The following is a 16779-nucleotide window of genomic DNA, read 5'->3' on the forward strand; positions in this document are numbered from 1 at the left end:
AAGAGGTGTGAAGAGGAGGGTCAGTCCAGATTTAGCATAATGTGTTCTAAACCATCAATAGTAGAGTTTATGTTCAGGACATAACTTTGATGTAAAGTATACTAAATTCTGCTTATTGGATTAACTTGCTATCAGTTGACTTTCTTTTTTTTTTTTTAACATCTTTATTGGAGTATAATTGCTTTACAATGGTGTGTTAGTTTCTGCTGTATAACAAAAGTGAATCAGCTATACATATACATATATCCCCATATCCCCTCCCTCTTGCACCTCCCTCCCACCTTCCCTATCCTACCCCTCTAGGTGGTCACAAAGCACCGAGCTGATCTCCCTGTGCTATGTGGCTGCTTCCCACTAGCTATTTTACGTTTGGTTCAGTTGACTTTCTTATAAGAAATATGAGGATTTAGTTCATTGACACTGCTTTCACTTTTTCCATTGTGTTTTCTTTTCCTTCTTTCCAAAAATTAATAATTATATATATTTTTTGGTTTTTACAGATTAAAGATAATTGTAATAAGTGTTACAGTTAAGTGTTCTATTAAATGTTCTATCTATAGCCAGTTTCTTCATATCTCTTCATATAAAATGAACTAATAAGCACCCCTATTTTTCATTTTTCTTTTCCTTATCTCTACCTGCTGCATTTTATTAGTTACTTCTTTTCTTTTAAATTAAGGTTGCCAACATTTTGTTTTGCAGTTGCAGTCAAGTCTTCCATCCAAAGGTTTATTCTAAATGTTGAAAAACAGTTAGGATAACTTTTTGAATGTTGTTGAATACAGGGCTAAAAAATAACCTAGTATTCATTTACTTTTTTTGAGTCCAGTGGCCTGACTCCTAGCGCACTTTAAGGAGATTGTATTTAGTATATAGCCTCTTTTCTCACAGTCTTGCAGTTGCTAAAACCATACCATCCTTTATTCATTTCTGTTTGGGCCATTACTTTGTTATATTGTCTTTTGTTTCTCCTGAAGTTTCTAACTGCCTTTTTTTCGAACTAATATTCCTTTATGATATCCCTATTATTTTGCCCACTCAATCATACTGTCCTTTGCATGGAATTCTATTCCAGTCTGGTCCATTTGCTCTGTAGGCATGCTCTGCAGCCATTATCTTAGGATTTTCCTCTTATCATGTTGATCTGGGGTTTCCTGCATCTTATGTCTTTCTGGGAGTCTTGTTTATTGGAGTGCAGCCTCAAGTGTATTCCCAATAATGCTTGTGCTGGAAGCTAAACTTTCAGATTCTTTATATTTCCAGATGGAACTCTGGTTTGCTCTCATGCTTGATTGTTAATTTGGATGAACATAAAATTCCCCATTGATACACATTTTCTGTTACAACTGTTAAAGCAATACTCCCTTGTCTTTTGCCATTAATTTGATAAGAAGTATGGTGGTAGTTTAATTCTTATTCATTTGCGGGTGAGCATTTTTTTCCCTTTCCTGTGACACTTTTATAATTGTTTGATCTTTAGAGATCTGAAGTTTTATGATATGTATCTAGGTGGACCTTTTTTCATTCTCCTTAGTACTTAATGGACCTTTTCGGTCTGAAGATTCATGTATCAGAAGCTCTGAGAAAAATTTTTCCTATGATTTTCTTGATAACTAGTATAGCCATCTTCCAAGATGACCCTCAGTGATCCATACCTCCTAGTATTTATGCCCTGTGTAGTCTTCTCTGACATTGTGCCAGAATTGGTATACATGATCACTGGGATATGGCAGAAGTGATGGTATGTCATTTCTGAGATTAGATTATGAAAGATACTATGGCTTCTCTCTTGACGGCTTTTCTTTCTCTTGGATTACTCATTCTGGGGAAAGCCAACTGCCATGTTGTGAGCAGCCCTATGGAAAGGCCTGTGTGGTTAGGGACTGAGGCCTCTGGCCAACAGTCATGTGAGTGAACTTGGATGTGAAACTGCTAGCCCCATTCAAGTTCTCAGATGAATACTGCCCAGCTGTTAGTTTGATAGCGATCTCATGAGAGATGCTGAGCCAGAACCATCAACTAAGCTGCTCCCAGGTTCCTGACCCTCAGAAACTGTGTGAGATAATAAATGTTATTTTAAGCTACTGAATTTTGTGGTAATTTGTGAAACAGCAATAGAAAACTATTATAATACTTTTCTCCTTATATTTTCTTTATAGACTTTATAGACTTCTTTAGTAGACTCTCACTACTTGGATATTGGATCTCCTGGATTGATCTTTTAATCTTTTATGTCTTTTTTTTTATACATCTTTATTGGAGTATAATTGCTTTGCAGTGTTGTGTTAGATTCTGCTGTACAGCAAAGTGAATCAGCCATATGCATACATATATCCCCATATCCCCTCCCTCTTGCACCTCCCTCCCACCCACCCTCCTATCCCACCCCTCTAGGTGGACACAAAGCCCTGAGCTGGTCTCCCTGTGCTATGCGGCTGCTTCCCACTAGCTATCTATTTTACATTTGGTAGTGTATATATGTCAGTGCTACTCTCTCACTACGTCCCAGCCTCCCCTTCCTCCACCGTGTTCTCAAGTCTGTTCTCAACGTCTGCATCTTTATTCCTGCCCTACCACTAGGTTCATCAGTTATGTCTTTTTTATATCATGTATTATTTTTGCTTTACATTCTTAGAGGTTTCTTCTCTTCAATATCTCGTTCTTACTTTGTCTGTAGAATTTTTTCTGAAATCTTTCTGAATGTCTCTCTCTCTCTCTCTTTCTCAATTATCCTTTATCCTTCTGAATTACTTAGAAATTTAAGTTAGTCTTTCATGTTGTTAGTTTTCCTCATTTGCCTGATAATCCTTGACTCTCCTGGAAAGGTGGTCTGGGTAGTTAATTTGGGTTTACCCTGCTGAGGTCTAAGTGGGTTTGATTCTAGTAATTCTCTTTAGCGTGAGTATGGATGAGGTGTGTTGACTGTCAGACTTAGATTTTGGTGGGAGGACTGCAGACTACTCTGTTTGGGCCCCCAGATGTTAACACTCAATTAGAAACCCCAGTGCTCTCCAAGTGACTTGTTCAGTTCCTCTGGAGAAAGATGGTCTTTTTTTCCTCCGTGAGGTAAATGTCAAATTATCTGAGTGCTCTGTCAGTCAAAGTTGGGGAGGGAATTGGGGTGCTGAGTAGTGAAGTTCTGTATATAGACTTCTGATTAATTACTCTGTTTTCAGAGTCACTTAATACTTATGACTCTTATCCTCTGCCTCACTGACTGATTCTGAGCCCAGAGTTGACATTCTTCTGACAGATCAATTCTTCCTTTCTGTAACTTTCTCGTAATACATAAGTGGTTGCAGCTTTTATGACTTTCTTTCATTGTCAGCATGTCTCCATCTCCTCCAATCTTTTGGAAATTTTAATGACATTTCTTATTTGTTGGTTGGTGAAACTCTCTTCCACAACTCCATCCTTTTTCTATATTCCTGGGGAAATATTTCTTTATGTATTTCTCTACTTTTATTTTAGTGGTTTTTTAGAAGGAATGGAGACAAAAGCCTGTGCTCAGTCTGCAATCTTGATTAGATACTTATATTTGTTGTTATAATATATAAAGTTAAAATTTCTGTTATTACAAAAACATTAAATTTTTATTATAGAAACTTAGAAAACACATATAATCAAAAATAAGAAAATAATATTATATTTTTATTATCAGATTTCCTAACCTAGGCTGTATTCTTACAAATCTTTTTCTGAGTATATATGTATATAAATTCTTTTTTTTTTTAACCAAAATGAGTTAATTTCACACATGCTGTTTATTCTTATGAAAAATTTCAAACATACAGAAAAGCTAAAGGAATAGTATTATAAATTCCCATGTACCACTATAACCCTCCCCTAGTTAGCATTTTTCTTTATTTGTTCTTTCCCTCTCTTTCTGTCTGTCTCTACTAAATGAAGTAAGTTATAGACATCATGACACTTTACTTCTAAATACTTCAACATACGTGTCCTAGGATTGAGAATATTCTCCTACTCAAGCACAATACATCATATGTAAGAAAATTACTTTTTCTTTCAAAGTAAATAGCTTCAAATACCAACCTGGATATTATGTTAAACAATGAAATCATTGAATTAAGTTTAAAAAATGTTAAATTGTTTACAGATCATTTTGTCCTTCGGTAATTCTACTAAGGGTATATAGTCAAAAGCTCTGTGTTCTGAAGTCACTTGAGAGCAGTCTTTTTGGGGGAGGTAATGTAACCAGTTTGATGTACAGTTTGGTTTGTTTGTTTGTTTGTTGGCAACCTTAGGAACTAAGAAAAAAAGTTTAGTTAATGCTGCTTTTAGAAATTGTTTTTATCTGTTGCCTCCCACTCCCGAGTGAAATAGAACAAAAACAGTTTTCTAAGGAATTGATGAAGCAAAGTATCCAGAGGAGGTTAGGTAGTATTGTCTTGAATAGGAGAATGGCCACCGCATTCCCTGAGGAGACTGGAGGGAAGAGTGGATGGAGATAGAGGTGAGTTCCATTAGGGGCAGGGGAAGTGGGAAGTTCAGGTGATCACTCAGTTGCTTCAGTTTTCAGGGCTAAGTAGAACGTGAGTTCTGCTGAGTGAAAAGAATGCCACCTGAGGTTTGGAATAGTTGCTAATGAGAGTGGGAGATGTTGCTTACCCAGGCTAAGTATAAAAATTGATAAGCAATGCTTAGGAAGCAGTTATGTTCACAGTCATATATTTGAATGTCATTAGTGTGCAAAGTTATTGATTCGCTGTCCTAAATCTTACTACTTTTTGGAAGGTTTGATCTTTTTTGGTAGTAGCCAGGGCACAGGAACAACAATTGAGGGATCAGGCAGACATGATTGCTAGCAAACAGAGGCAATTCTCAGAAGCCATCAGGATAATGGGCTCCGCTCTCTCCTAGTCCCGGTTCTTGCATGCTGCAGTGGTGACAGATGAGGTAATAATAGATTCATGAGCGTTTGGTTTATTTATGTTGGCTATGGCCATGCCAGTGGGATTCTGGACCATTCAGATTTGCATATTCCTTTTATTTATAACTCACTCCCTTCCCAAAGAGATCTGTTTGACCCCTAGAACCTGTTTGAGATCCCATTTTCATACATCGCTCAAGATAAAAATTACAGAGTCATATGTCTCACTGCCTCTGATTACTCTGCTCATTTACATCTGATATTATGTATTATAATATTATTAACACATAAAGCAGGGCCCGCACCTGAAGTACTATTTAGCAATAATACAGACACAGTTTAATCTCAGTCCAGTCCTCTGCTTTATTTGTCAGATACCTTTTGTCTTCTTGCCTTATTTCCCATCTGTGTTGTAAATGTAAGCATTCTGTAGTTGCTTCTTTCTTATTTTTTTTTTTTTTTTTTTTTAATTTATTTTTGCTGTGTTGGGTCTTCGTTTCTGTGCGAGGGCTTTCTCTAGTTGTGGCAAGCGGGGGCCACTCTTCATCGCGATGTGCGGGCCTCTCACTATCGCGGCCTCTCTTGTTGCGGAGCACAGGCTCCAGATGCACAGGCTCAGTAGCTGTGGCGCACGGGCCCAGCCGCTCCGAGGCATGTGGGATCTTCCCAGACCAGGGCTCGAACCCATGTCCCCTGCATTGGCAGGCAGATTCTCAACCACTGCGCCACCAGGGAAGCCCCACTTCTTTCTTATTTTGCCTTTATCTTTGTGTATGAGGGATGTTCTCCCAAGATTTCTAGTCTAGTAACAACATGTAGAGTATTTCGAATTTATAACATACAGTATTTTACAAGTCCTCTAATCAAATATTGTACATCGTTAGGTAAAAATTTAAGGACAAACGTTTTTCTCTTTGAATGCAACAGATTTCTACTCTGTGATTAGTACTCTTATATGTTGATAATCCCTTTTTGTAGTTATCAAATCTTCTATATGAAAAGACTCCCTCTGCAATTCCTTCTTTGTCTCCTGATTACTATACCCCATTATTTGTTTTTACTAGCCATCTAGGTATAGAACTCAGGATGTTAGACCTTGATTCATTACGGCTTATCAGATAGATATGACTGAAATCCAACATAATTGTTTCAAGTGAGAGTTTAGATGCTTAATATAGAGTAAATTTATTTCGGAAATTATTTTATCTTAAACATACTACATTTAATCGTAGAAGTTATATGGTACAGAAAAACATAAAGAAGGATGAATTTTATCCCTAATTCCACCATCCAAAAGACATGTACATTACAGATGATACTGCATAGTACAATTTGGTTTCATGTCTTCTTGCTCAAAATTTTAGCATAAACATATCCCTATATTATTATTAAAACTCCTGGTAACTATGATTTTTAAAGGCTTTACTTCATTGGAGAGGTAGCAGGTAGTGGTTATCATCATGAACTCTGGTGCCTTACTGCCAAGTTCATATTGCAGCCACTCCATTGCCTGGAGTAATTTACTGAACTTCTCTCTACATTGGTTTCCACATAGTTAAAAAGGGATTATTATACTGCCTACCTCATAGGGTTGTTGTGAAGACTGAATGTATTAGTACATTTAAAACACTTAAAACAGAGTGCTTGGCACATAATAAGTGTTTATAAGCATTGGCTATTACTTTAGTTTTACAATTTTTTAAATTATTATAAACATTGTATATACAAAACCTTGTCTGTATTTTGGGTCTGGGTCTAAGAGTATGAATTTTGGGGGATGATGATGATGATGATATATATTTTTGTATGTTAACTGTGTAACCAGAACTATGCTAAACACATTCTGTATATTGACTTATTTGTCCTGATAGACCCATGAGATAGATGGTAGTATTCCAGATAAAGATGCCTAAATTTAGGTTAAGAAATTTGTCTGAGACTATACAGTAGTAAATGGTGGAGTCTGGGCTGTTAATCAACAAGCTTTGCCTGCTCTTTACTATTTCTTCATATTTGAAGCAAATTGAGCAGAGTTAAGTCCCTCCCCTCCCCTACGCCCCCAAGTTGGTCGCCTGGAGATAGAAAGGGACAGTTACGAGGATAGTTGCAAAATAAGAATTAATAGACTGATGATTGATTGATTGAGGCACAAGGTACAAGATAGAAGAATATTCAGTGTGTTTGGAAAGTTTTATTTATTTATTTTTAAACCAGAATGAAAAGAATACTTCTTTTCCAGTAGCTGAAACAAAAATCCTTGGTATGTCTCTATTAGTCTAGCCTAGTTATACGGTCAGCCCCACTCCAGTCATATGAATCAAAAGTGGGTGGTGATGGTATGATCCTCTAAGCAAAAATTGAGTCCTGCTGTTAGCAGATGGGACAGTAGATACTAGGTAGATAGAAATAGTAGCTGTGCACAGTATCTATCCTTTAAGATTTCATTTGGAAAGTGGGGTAGTCCAAGCAGGAGCTGGCATAGATCAGGATTTGGTTGACCTCTTATTGTTGTTAATTGTGGAGGGAGTTGTTTATTTTGCTATTTAATAATACAGTTTAATTTGAGGTTTATCCTTTTATTTTTTTAATAATTTACATAAGAAAGCGGGTTGGGGATATATATATATTGAGACATAAAAATAATTACATCCCGGGCTTCCCTGGTGGCGCAGTGGTTGAGAGTCCGCCTGCCGATGCAGGGGACACGGGTTCGTGCCCCGATCCGGGAAGATCCCACATGCCGCGGAGCAGCTGGGCCCGTGAGCCATGGCCGCTGAGCCTGCGCGTCCGGAGCCTGTGCTCCGCAACGGGAGAGGCCTCAGCAGTGGGAGGCCCGTGTACAGCAAAAAAAAAAAAAAAATTACATCCCCAGTGTCCCCTTCTTAGGTAAATGATAGCATACTATGTATAATTCTTCTACCTTGCTTTTTTCACTTAACATTATATCCTGGAGAACCCATCATGCAGTGTATAGAGATGTTCTTTATTCTTTTTTCTACCTGTATAGTAGATTCCCCACAATATCACCCCCCCCATAGTTTATTCAAATGGTCTTCTATTATTGGACATTTGGGTAATTTCCAGTCTTTTGTTATACAAGTTGTACTGCAGTGAATATCTTTGTGCAGGTATCTTTTTGTATTTTGATAATATATCTGTAAGATAGATTTCTAGATGTGGGATTGCTGGGTCCAAGGGTAAACACGTATAATTTTGCTAGGTATTGCCAAATTACCCTTATGGGGCTGTACCATTTTGCATTCCCATCAACAATGTGTCAGAGTATCAATTTCCCTACGTACTTGTCATTAGAATATGTTGTCAAACTTTTGTATTTTTGCTAATCTGGTAGGTGAAAAGAAGTGGTATCTGGTCTAATTTTAATTAGCATTTCTCTTATTATGAAAAAGGATGCTGTTTATGTCTTTAACTACTTCTTATTCCCTGACACATCTTTTTGCTGCTTTAGGGTTTGATTCTATCATAAATTAGCCTCTTTTATATTCTTACATTTCCTTGGAATCAGGCACAGCTGTAGACTTGCTCTGTTTTAGGTAGGACCGATCTACTTGTGACATTGGAATGTATATAGTGCATTAGTCCTATGTATTTATGGCTGTTGCATCTATGTTATTATTTTATAAATTATTGTAAATTTTGCTGTGTTAACTTGTGAAATTCTTATTCTCTCAACTAAATAGAAACTAATTGGATTTCTTTTCACTTAAATTAGAAAGCAGATCTCATGGATAGAATACTTTTTATGTTGGTTGCTCTGATTGTAAATTTGTTCATTTTTGAGAGATGGTGCTGCATCTGTCATTCAAGTCAGTCATCTGTGATGTGGTATATTTCAAAAAAAAAATACAGCCCATAAATGTAAGTTATGTTTTGGTTATTTGTTCCATAAATAAGACCCACTGATACCAATCCAAGACATTAAAAAAATATATGCTTAACATATCATACAAAACTGTATGAAAGCAAAGCTTATCATCTCTTCCTACCTTCCCGTTTAAATCTCACCCCTCCAGGATAAACCATTTGTTTCTATTTGTTTTTCCTGAAATAAAGTTTTACTGTATATAATACTGTACAGTTTGCTTCCTTTTTTTTTTTTTTTTTTTTTTTGGCCTGCCCAGCGCGGCATGTGGGATCTTAGTTCTCCGACCAGAGATCGAACCCGTGCCCCCTGCATCGGAAGCCCAGAGCCTTAACCACTGGACTGCCAGGGAAGTCCCATGCTTCCTTTTTTAAAAAGATTGAAATATAGTTAGTGTACAATATTATGTTAGTTTCAGGGTACTACATAGTAATTTGATGTTTGCATAAATTATGAAATGATCATTTTAAGTCTAGTAACCACCTGCCCCCATACAAAGTTACTACAGTATTATTGACCAGATTCCTTATGCTATATATAACATCCCACTGCCTTATTTATTTTATAACTGAAGGTTTGTGCCTCTTAATCCCCTTCAGCTGTTTTACCTCCCACTCCCCACTCCCCTTCCCTCTGGCAACCACCCATTTATTTATTCTCTGTATCTATGATTCTGTTTTCATTTTGTTTTGTTTTCTTACATTCCACTTATGAGGTCATACAGTTATTTGTCTTTCTCTGTCTTACTTCACTTTAACACAGTACCTTCTAGATCCATCCATATTGTTGCATATGTCAATATTTCATTTTTTTATGGCTGAATATTATTCTGTGTGTGTGTGTGTGTGTGTGTGTGTGTATCACATCTTCTTTATCCATTTCATCTGTCAGTGGACACTTAGGTTGCTTCTGTATCTTGGCTATTATAAATGCTGCTATGAACATTGGGGTACAGCTTCCTTTTTAAAAAACTTAACAATGTATCATGAATATCCCTGCAAATTAGTGTCTGTAGATCTCTTTTTATCCCAGATATCATTATGCACACATGTGCTTGCATACGTATGCAATGTTATATACATGGGATTAATATAAATATTTTTAATCCATATTATTTTTTATTCTTCCATGACCCACGATTACAGCTTGGTTTGTGTATTCTTGTGCTTTTCTCTGTATTTATATAATCATATACAAACATACTACAATGATATGTTCATATCAGGTTTCCCCTCCTTCTCCCCCTCCCCCTTTCTTTCTTCCTTGATTTTGATCATTGTTTGCTTTACCAAATGGGATCACTTTTTGCTGCTCTCTACCTCAGTAATACCTCCAGGTATTCTCTAGTAGTTCTGATTCAGTAGTACTCAACTTTGCACATTAGAATCATTGTATCCCCCTTAAAATAATATCTGTGCCTGGGATCCACTATAGACTAGTTAAAGAAGAGTCTCTGGGAGTGGGGCTCAGGCATAGGAACCTTTCGAAAGTTCCCAGCTGATTCTTATGTGCAGCCAGAGTTGAGAACCACTGCTCTAATTTGTTTTTTTTCCGTCCATTTCTTTATTTGAGGGGAGGGAGGGAAAGCTCATAATAGCCCATAATGAAGTACTTTACTCAGCCACCTCTCTATTATTGGATATTCACTTTGTTTCAGTTTGTTTTTTATTTTGCTATAACTAACAGTGCTGTGGTAAACAGTCAACATAAGTTTCTGAAATTGGTATTTCACTTTATATTTCTACTCTTTGGTAGCCACTAGATGGAGATAAGTGTTTATATAGTTTTAATACTATTAACTAATAATTTTAAAGAACCAGTTACAGTGATGTAAATCTGACATTAACTCAGGTTTTTTCCCACGTATTGTCAATTAAAGATACAAAAAGTTCTTCCTCCTGAAATTTTTTCGTTTAGGAATTAAACATTTTCCTATAAAGCTAAACTTAATTTTACCGTATGATCCAGCCATCATGTTCTGAGGTATTTACACAACTGGTATAAAAACTTATGTCTACACAGAAATCTGCGTATGAATGTTTATAGCAGCTTTATTCATAATTGCTCAAAACTGGAAATAGTGAAGATGTCCTTCAATAGATGAAGGGATAAACAAACTCTGGTACATCCATACTATAGAATACTGTTCAGCAATAAAAGGGAATGCTGTATCAAGCTGTGCAAAGACGTAGGTGAATCGTAAATGTGTATGCTTACTGAAAGAAGCCTGTCCGAAAAGGCTACATACTGTATGTTTCCAGTTACATGACATTTTGGAAAAGGCAAGACTATAGAGCCAGTAAACAAATCAGTGGTTGCCAGGGTTTGGGAGTGGTAATGGGCTAAATAGGTGAAGCATAGGGGATTTTTTAGAGCAGTGAAATTATTCTGTATGATACTGTAAAGTTAGGTACATAACACTATGCTTTTGTCAACACCCATAGAACTTTGTAACCGAGTGAATTCTAAGTATGCAAATTAAAGTCATTTAGGAGGTTGGAGGTCTCAGGATGGAATACAGAATGTATCAAGAGAATCTAACTGTATATTACAAATGTATGAAACAACTTCATTGAAGGGGATGGGAGAAAAGGTGCTTAACTTGGAAATGAGTGGAATTGCTTAAGACTGAAGGCAAAAGGAACTGCACATAAGCGTTGTACTGTAGTTGATAAAGTTTCTGCCATGGCGAATGGGTTAACTGTTCCGAAACCACTGTACTTGTATACTGAAATTGAGTACTTACGTACAGGCATACCTCATTTTATTGTGCTTTGCTTTATTGCACTTTGTAGATACTGTGTTTTTTACAGATTGAAAGTTTGTGGCAACCCTGCATTGAGCAAGTCTATTGGTGCCATATTTCCAACAGCATTTGCTTACTCCGTGTCTCTGTGTCACATTTTGGTAATTCTCACAATATTTCAAACTTTTTCACTATTAAAATATTTGTTATGGTGATCTGTGATCAGTGATCTTTGATGTTACTATTGTAATTGTTTTGGGGTGCCACGAATTCACCCATATAAGATGGTGATCTGAATCAGTAAATGTTTTGTGTGTTCTGACTGCTCCACTGACTAGCTATTCCACTGTCTCTCTTCCTTTCCTTGAGCCTCCCTATTCCCTGAGGCACAACAGTATTGAAATTAGGCCGATTAATAATCCTACAGTGGACTCTAAGTGTTGAAGTGAAAGGATGAACTGCACGTCTCTCATTTATAATCAAAAGCTAGAAATGATTAAGCTTAGTGAGGAAGGCATGTCGAAAGCCGAGATAAGCCTCTTGTGCCAAACAGTTAGCCAGGTTGTGAATGCAAAGGAAAAGTTCTTGAAGGAAATTAAAAGTGCTACTGCAGTGAACACATGAATGATAAGAAAGCAAAACTGCCTTATTGCTGATATGGAGAAAGTTTCAGTGGTCTGGATATAAGATCAAACCAGCCACAACATTCCCTTAAGCCAAAGCCTGAGCCAGAGCAAGGCCTTAAGTCTTTTTAATTCTGTGAAAGCTGAGAGAGGTGAGGAAGCTGCAGAAGAAAAGTTTGAAGTTAGCAGAGGTTGTTCATGAGGTTTAAGAAAAGGAGCCATCTCTGTAACACAAAAGTGCAGGGCGAAGCAGCAAGTGCTGATGTAGAAGCTGCAACAAATTAATCAGAGGATCTAGCTAAAATGATTAATGAAGGTGGCTACACTAAACGACAGAGTTTCAATGTAGGTGAAATAGCCTCATATTGGAAGAAGATGCCATCCAGTATTTTCATAGCTAGAGAGAAGTCAATGCCTAGCTTCATAGCTTCAAAGGACTAGCTGAGTCTTGTTAGAGGCTAATGCAGCTGGTGACTTTAAGTTGAAGCTGATGCTCATTTACCATTCCAAAAATCCTAGGGCCCTTAAGAGTCATTCTAAATCTAATCTATAGATGGAACAACAAACTCTGAATGACAGCACATCTATTGACAACATGGCTTACTGACTATTTTAAGTCCATTGTTGAGACCTACTGCTCAGAAAAAAAAGGTTCCTTTCAAAATATTACTGCTCACTGGCAATGCACCTGGTCACCCAAGATCTCTGATGAAGATGAATGAGATTATGTTGCTTTTCAGGCCTGCAGTATCCATTCTGCAGCCCATGGATCAAGGAGTAATTTCGACTTTCAAGTCTTATTATTTAAGAAATACGTTTCTTTTTTTTTAAAGCAGCGTCTTTTAAAATATATATATATTTTATTTATTTATTTGGTTGTGCCGGGTCTTTGTTGCAGCAGGCAGACTCCTTAGTTGCGGCTCGCCAGCTTCTTTAGTTGCGGCATGTGTGCTCCTTAATTGTGGCACGCATGTGGGATCTAGTTCCCTGATCAGGGATCGAACCCAGGCCCCCTGCATTGGGAGCACGGAGTCTTAACTGCTGTGCTACCAGGGAAGTCCCAAGAAATACATTTCACAAGGCTGTAGGTGCCATAGATAGTGATTCCTCTGATGGAGCTGGGCAAGGTAAATTGAAAACTTCTGTAAAGGATTCAGATGCCATTTAGAACATTCATGATTCATGGGAAGAGGTCAAATATCAGCATACATAGGAGTTTGGAATAGGTTCATTCCAACCCTCATGGATGACTTTGAGGGGTTCAAGACTACAGTGGAGGAAGTAACTACAATGTGGTGGAAATAGCAAGAGAACTAGAATTAGAAGTGGAGTCTGAGGATGTGACCGAATTGCTGCAATCTCATGATAAAACTTTAACAGATGAGGAGTTGCTTCTTATGAATGAGCAAAGAAGGTGCATTCTTGATGTGGAATCTACTCCTGGTGAAGATGCTGTGAAGATTGTTGAAATGGCAACAAAGGATTTAGAATATTACATACACTTAGTTGATAAAGCAGTGGCAGGGTTTGAGAGGATTGACTCCAATTATGAAAGAAGTTCTACTCTGGGTAAAATACTATCAAACAGTATTGCGTGCTACAGAGAAATCATTCATGAAAGGACGAGTCAGTCAATATGACAGACTTCACTGGTGTCTTATTTTAAGAAACTGCCACAGCCACCCCAGTCTGTAACAGCCACCACTCTGGTCAGTCAGCAGCTGTCAGCCTTGAGACAAGGCCCTCCGCCAGCAAAAAGATTAGACTTGCTGAAGGCTCATATGATGGTTAGCATTTTTTACCAATAAAGTATTTTTTAATTAAGGTGTGTACGTTGTTTTTTTAGACATAACGCTATTGCACACTTCATAGACTACAATATAGTGTAAACATAACTTTTATATGCACTGGGAAACCAAAAAATTCATGTGACTCACTTTATTGCCATACTTGCTATATGGTCATGGTCTGGACCCGAACCCACAATATCTCTGAGGTATGCCTGTAAATAGATGGCAGATGATTGGAACTTGATTTCTCACTGTTGGAGTGGGAGGTTACAGCTAAGCAAGGGAAGAAGCTGGAATGTCCATGTTTTAATGGATTAGAGTTGGAGACATCAGTATGAACTCACATTTAGGTTAATACAGATACAGGTGAAATTACATAAGTATAAATATTTATGGGTATATGCATATACACAAGTTAGTACGCAGACATAGTTTTCCTTCCTGTGTCAGTGGAGAGGGCCTAGAAGTAAAGATACTCCAGTAGAAACAAGCACACCCAGTGCCCCAGATCTTGGTTTCTAATATAGTTCTCCAAAAATATATGAAAAATTAAAAAGGAAGCAGATCTCCTTGGAGAAATGGTTACTTCTAGAACTGGGGCAGGGAATATGCAAGATGAGCCTGGAGCATCTCATAGCTCTAGGAAGTTAGGAAGTACTAAACAAACACACACACACACACACACACACACACACACACACGTGGTTGGGAGGTGGGGCAGTATGTCAGAGGGACTCAGAAGCCGACTGAAAGTACTTCCAAAGGCCAAGGTGGACCAATTTGAACAAGAAAATAAAGTAGTATTGGATTATAACCCTAAGTATAAAACGAATACCTATCAGTTCGTACTAACGTAAGTAAAGGATTGAATAAATAAACGAATGAGGGAGAAGAGACAAATTTCCCATGCTGAAGAATTCCAAATAATTTATATAGATTTTCACCCTCAAGGAGGTGGAACATAACTCCCTACTCTTTTTAAAAAAATATATTTATTTATTTATTTAGGCTGCTCTGGGTCTTAGTTGTGGCACACGAGACCTTCACTGCAGCATGCCAGCTCTTAGTTGCGGCATGCGGACTTCTTAGTTGTGGCATTGGACCCTTAGTTGCCGCATGCATGCGGGATCTAGTTCCCTGACCAGGGATCGAACCTAGGCCCCCTGCATTGGGAGCACGGAGTCTTACCCAGTGGACCACCAGGAAAGTCCCTAACTCTGTACTATTTAAGTGTGGGCTGTGCTTAGCGACTTCCTTCTCAAAAGTACAGTGTGGAAAAGGGGAAAAAGTAACTTTACAGGAGAGAAAGTTGGCAAATACTGCCTAAGTCAGATGATCAAGGTCAATATCAACAGTAATAAATCATGCTGATATTATGTACCCTTGATAGGATGTTGATGAGAATGGTACTTTACCTCAGTGGTCCTCCTCCCTCAAAACCATAACCTCAGACTAATCTTGAGAAAAACATCAGACAAATTACAATTGAGGAATGTTATACAAAACACCTGACCAGTATTCCTCAAAACTGTCAAGGTCATCAAAAACAAGGGAAGTCTGAGAAACCGTCACAGCTAAGAGTAGCCTAAGGAGACATGACAACTAAATGTAATATGGTATCCTGGATGGGATCCTGGAAAAGACATGACAGCTAAATGTAATACGGTATCCCGGATGGGATCCTGGAAAAGAAGAATGACACTAGGTAGAAACTAACAAAATCTGAAGAAAATATGGACTTCAATCTATCAATATTATATCAATAAAAATTGCTCAATAATATATCAATATTAGTTCACTGTGACAGTCATATCATGCTAATATAAGATTTAAGGGGAAACTGGGTGTGAGGCATATGAGAACTCTGTAGTAACTTCAAAACTTTTCTGCAAATCTAAAATTATTTTCAAATGGTATTATTTTTAAAAAGGGAATGAGAAGTTCCTCTCTGTACCAAGTAAAAAGGAAAGCAAGAATGTTAGTAATAAAAATGACGATCAGTTCAGGACAGCACTGTACATCTTTACCAGAATTAATGATATTGCACAGCAGGAGTTTTGCAATAGTGGCAGTTGTCACAGGTTTCTTAGAAGAAAACAGTGAACTCTAGTAGTGTGTTTAGTTTATAAATAGTAACTCACCTGGAAGGTTACTAGCAAATACTCAGTTGTAGTTAAAAATTAAAGTGTATTGTGTGTTCTTAAAACCAAGCATCAGTTTATGCAATAAAGAAAATTCTCTGTGCCTACCACTGGGCTGCAGACCACACTTTGCCCTGTGGTACTTGTGTATGGCAGTTGACTATTCCTCAGGGAGGCATAATGCTTTCAAACAAAAATATATTTCCCATGATTCTGAGGGCACTAAATATATCATCCCTACATCATTTTCCCATTCTTTTCTCTATTCATCCACAAAACTTCATAAACACAGAAACAAAACATGTGCCAAGAACGATCTGATAGTTGGTTAGATGGGACTGGCCTGAGCTGGTGGGACAGCTTGGCTGTGTTCCAGGTGGGCTCTCCTTCTCCAGCAGGCTACCCCAGACTTACTCTCACGTAAGTGGTATGGTCGAGAGGGAGAGGGAGAGAGATGTTGGGGGAGAGATTTTGAGGGAGAGCTATTGAGAGAGAATATACAAGACCACTTTAGGCCTAGTCTTGGAAAGGCATGTTATTTCTGCCACAATTCTCTTTGTCTAAAGCAAATTAAGGCAGCCCATATACAAAGATTGGGGAATAAATTCTACCTCTTGGGAGAAGTTGCAGAGTTACCTTGCAAAGATCTTAGATACAGGGAGGAGTGGAGAATTGGGGCCATTTTGCCGTCATTCTAACAGAGTG

At 37.7% G+C, this 16779-nt stretch overlaps 1 protein-coding gene across 1 annotated transcript in view; it reads left to right on the forward strand.

Moving 5' to 3' along the window:
• Nucleotides 1-16779, forward strand: part of UBR3 (ubiquitin protein ligase E3 component n-recognin 3) — a gene marked incomplete at both ends in the record, with an annotated part of 236220 nt that overhangs the window by 133175 nt on the left and 86266 nt on the right.

The sequence above is a fragment of the Hyperoodon ampullatus genome, assembly GCF_949752795.1.
Source record: "Hyperoodon ampullatus genome assembly, chromosome: 8".
Taxonomy (NCBI): Eukaryota; Metazoa; Chordata; class Mammalia; order Artiodactyla; family Ziphiidae; genus Hyperoodon; species Hyperoodon ampullatus.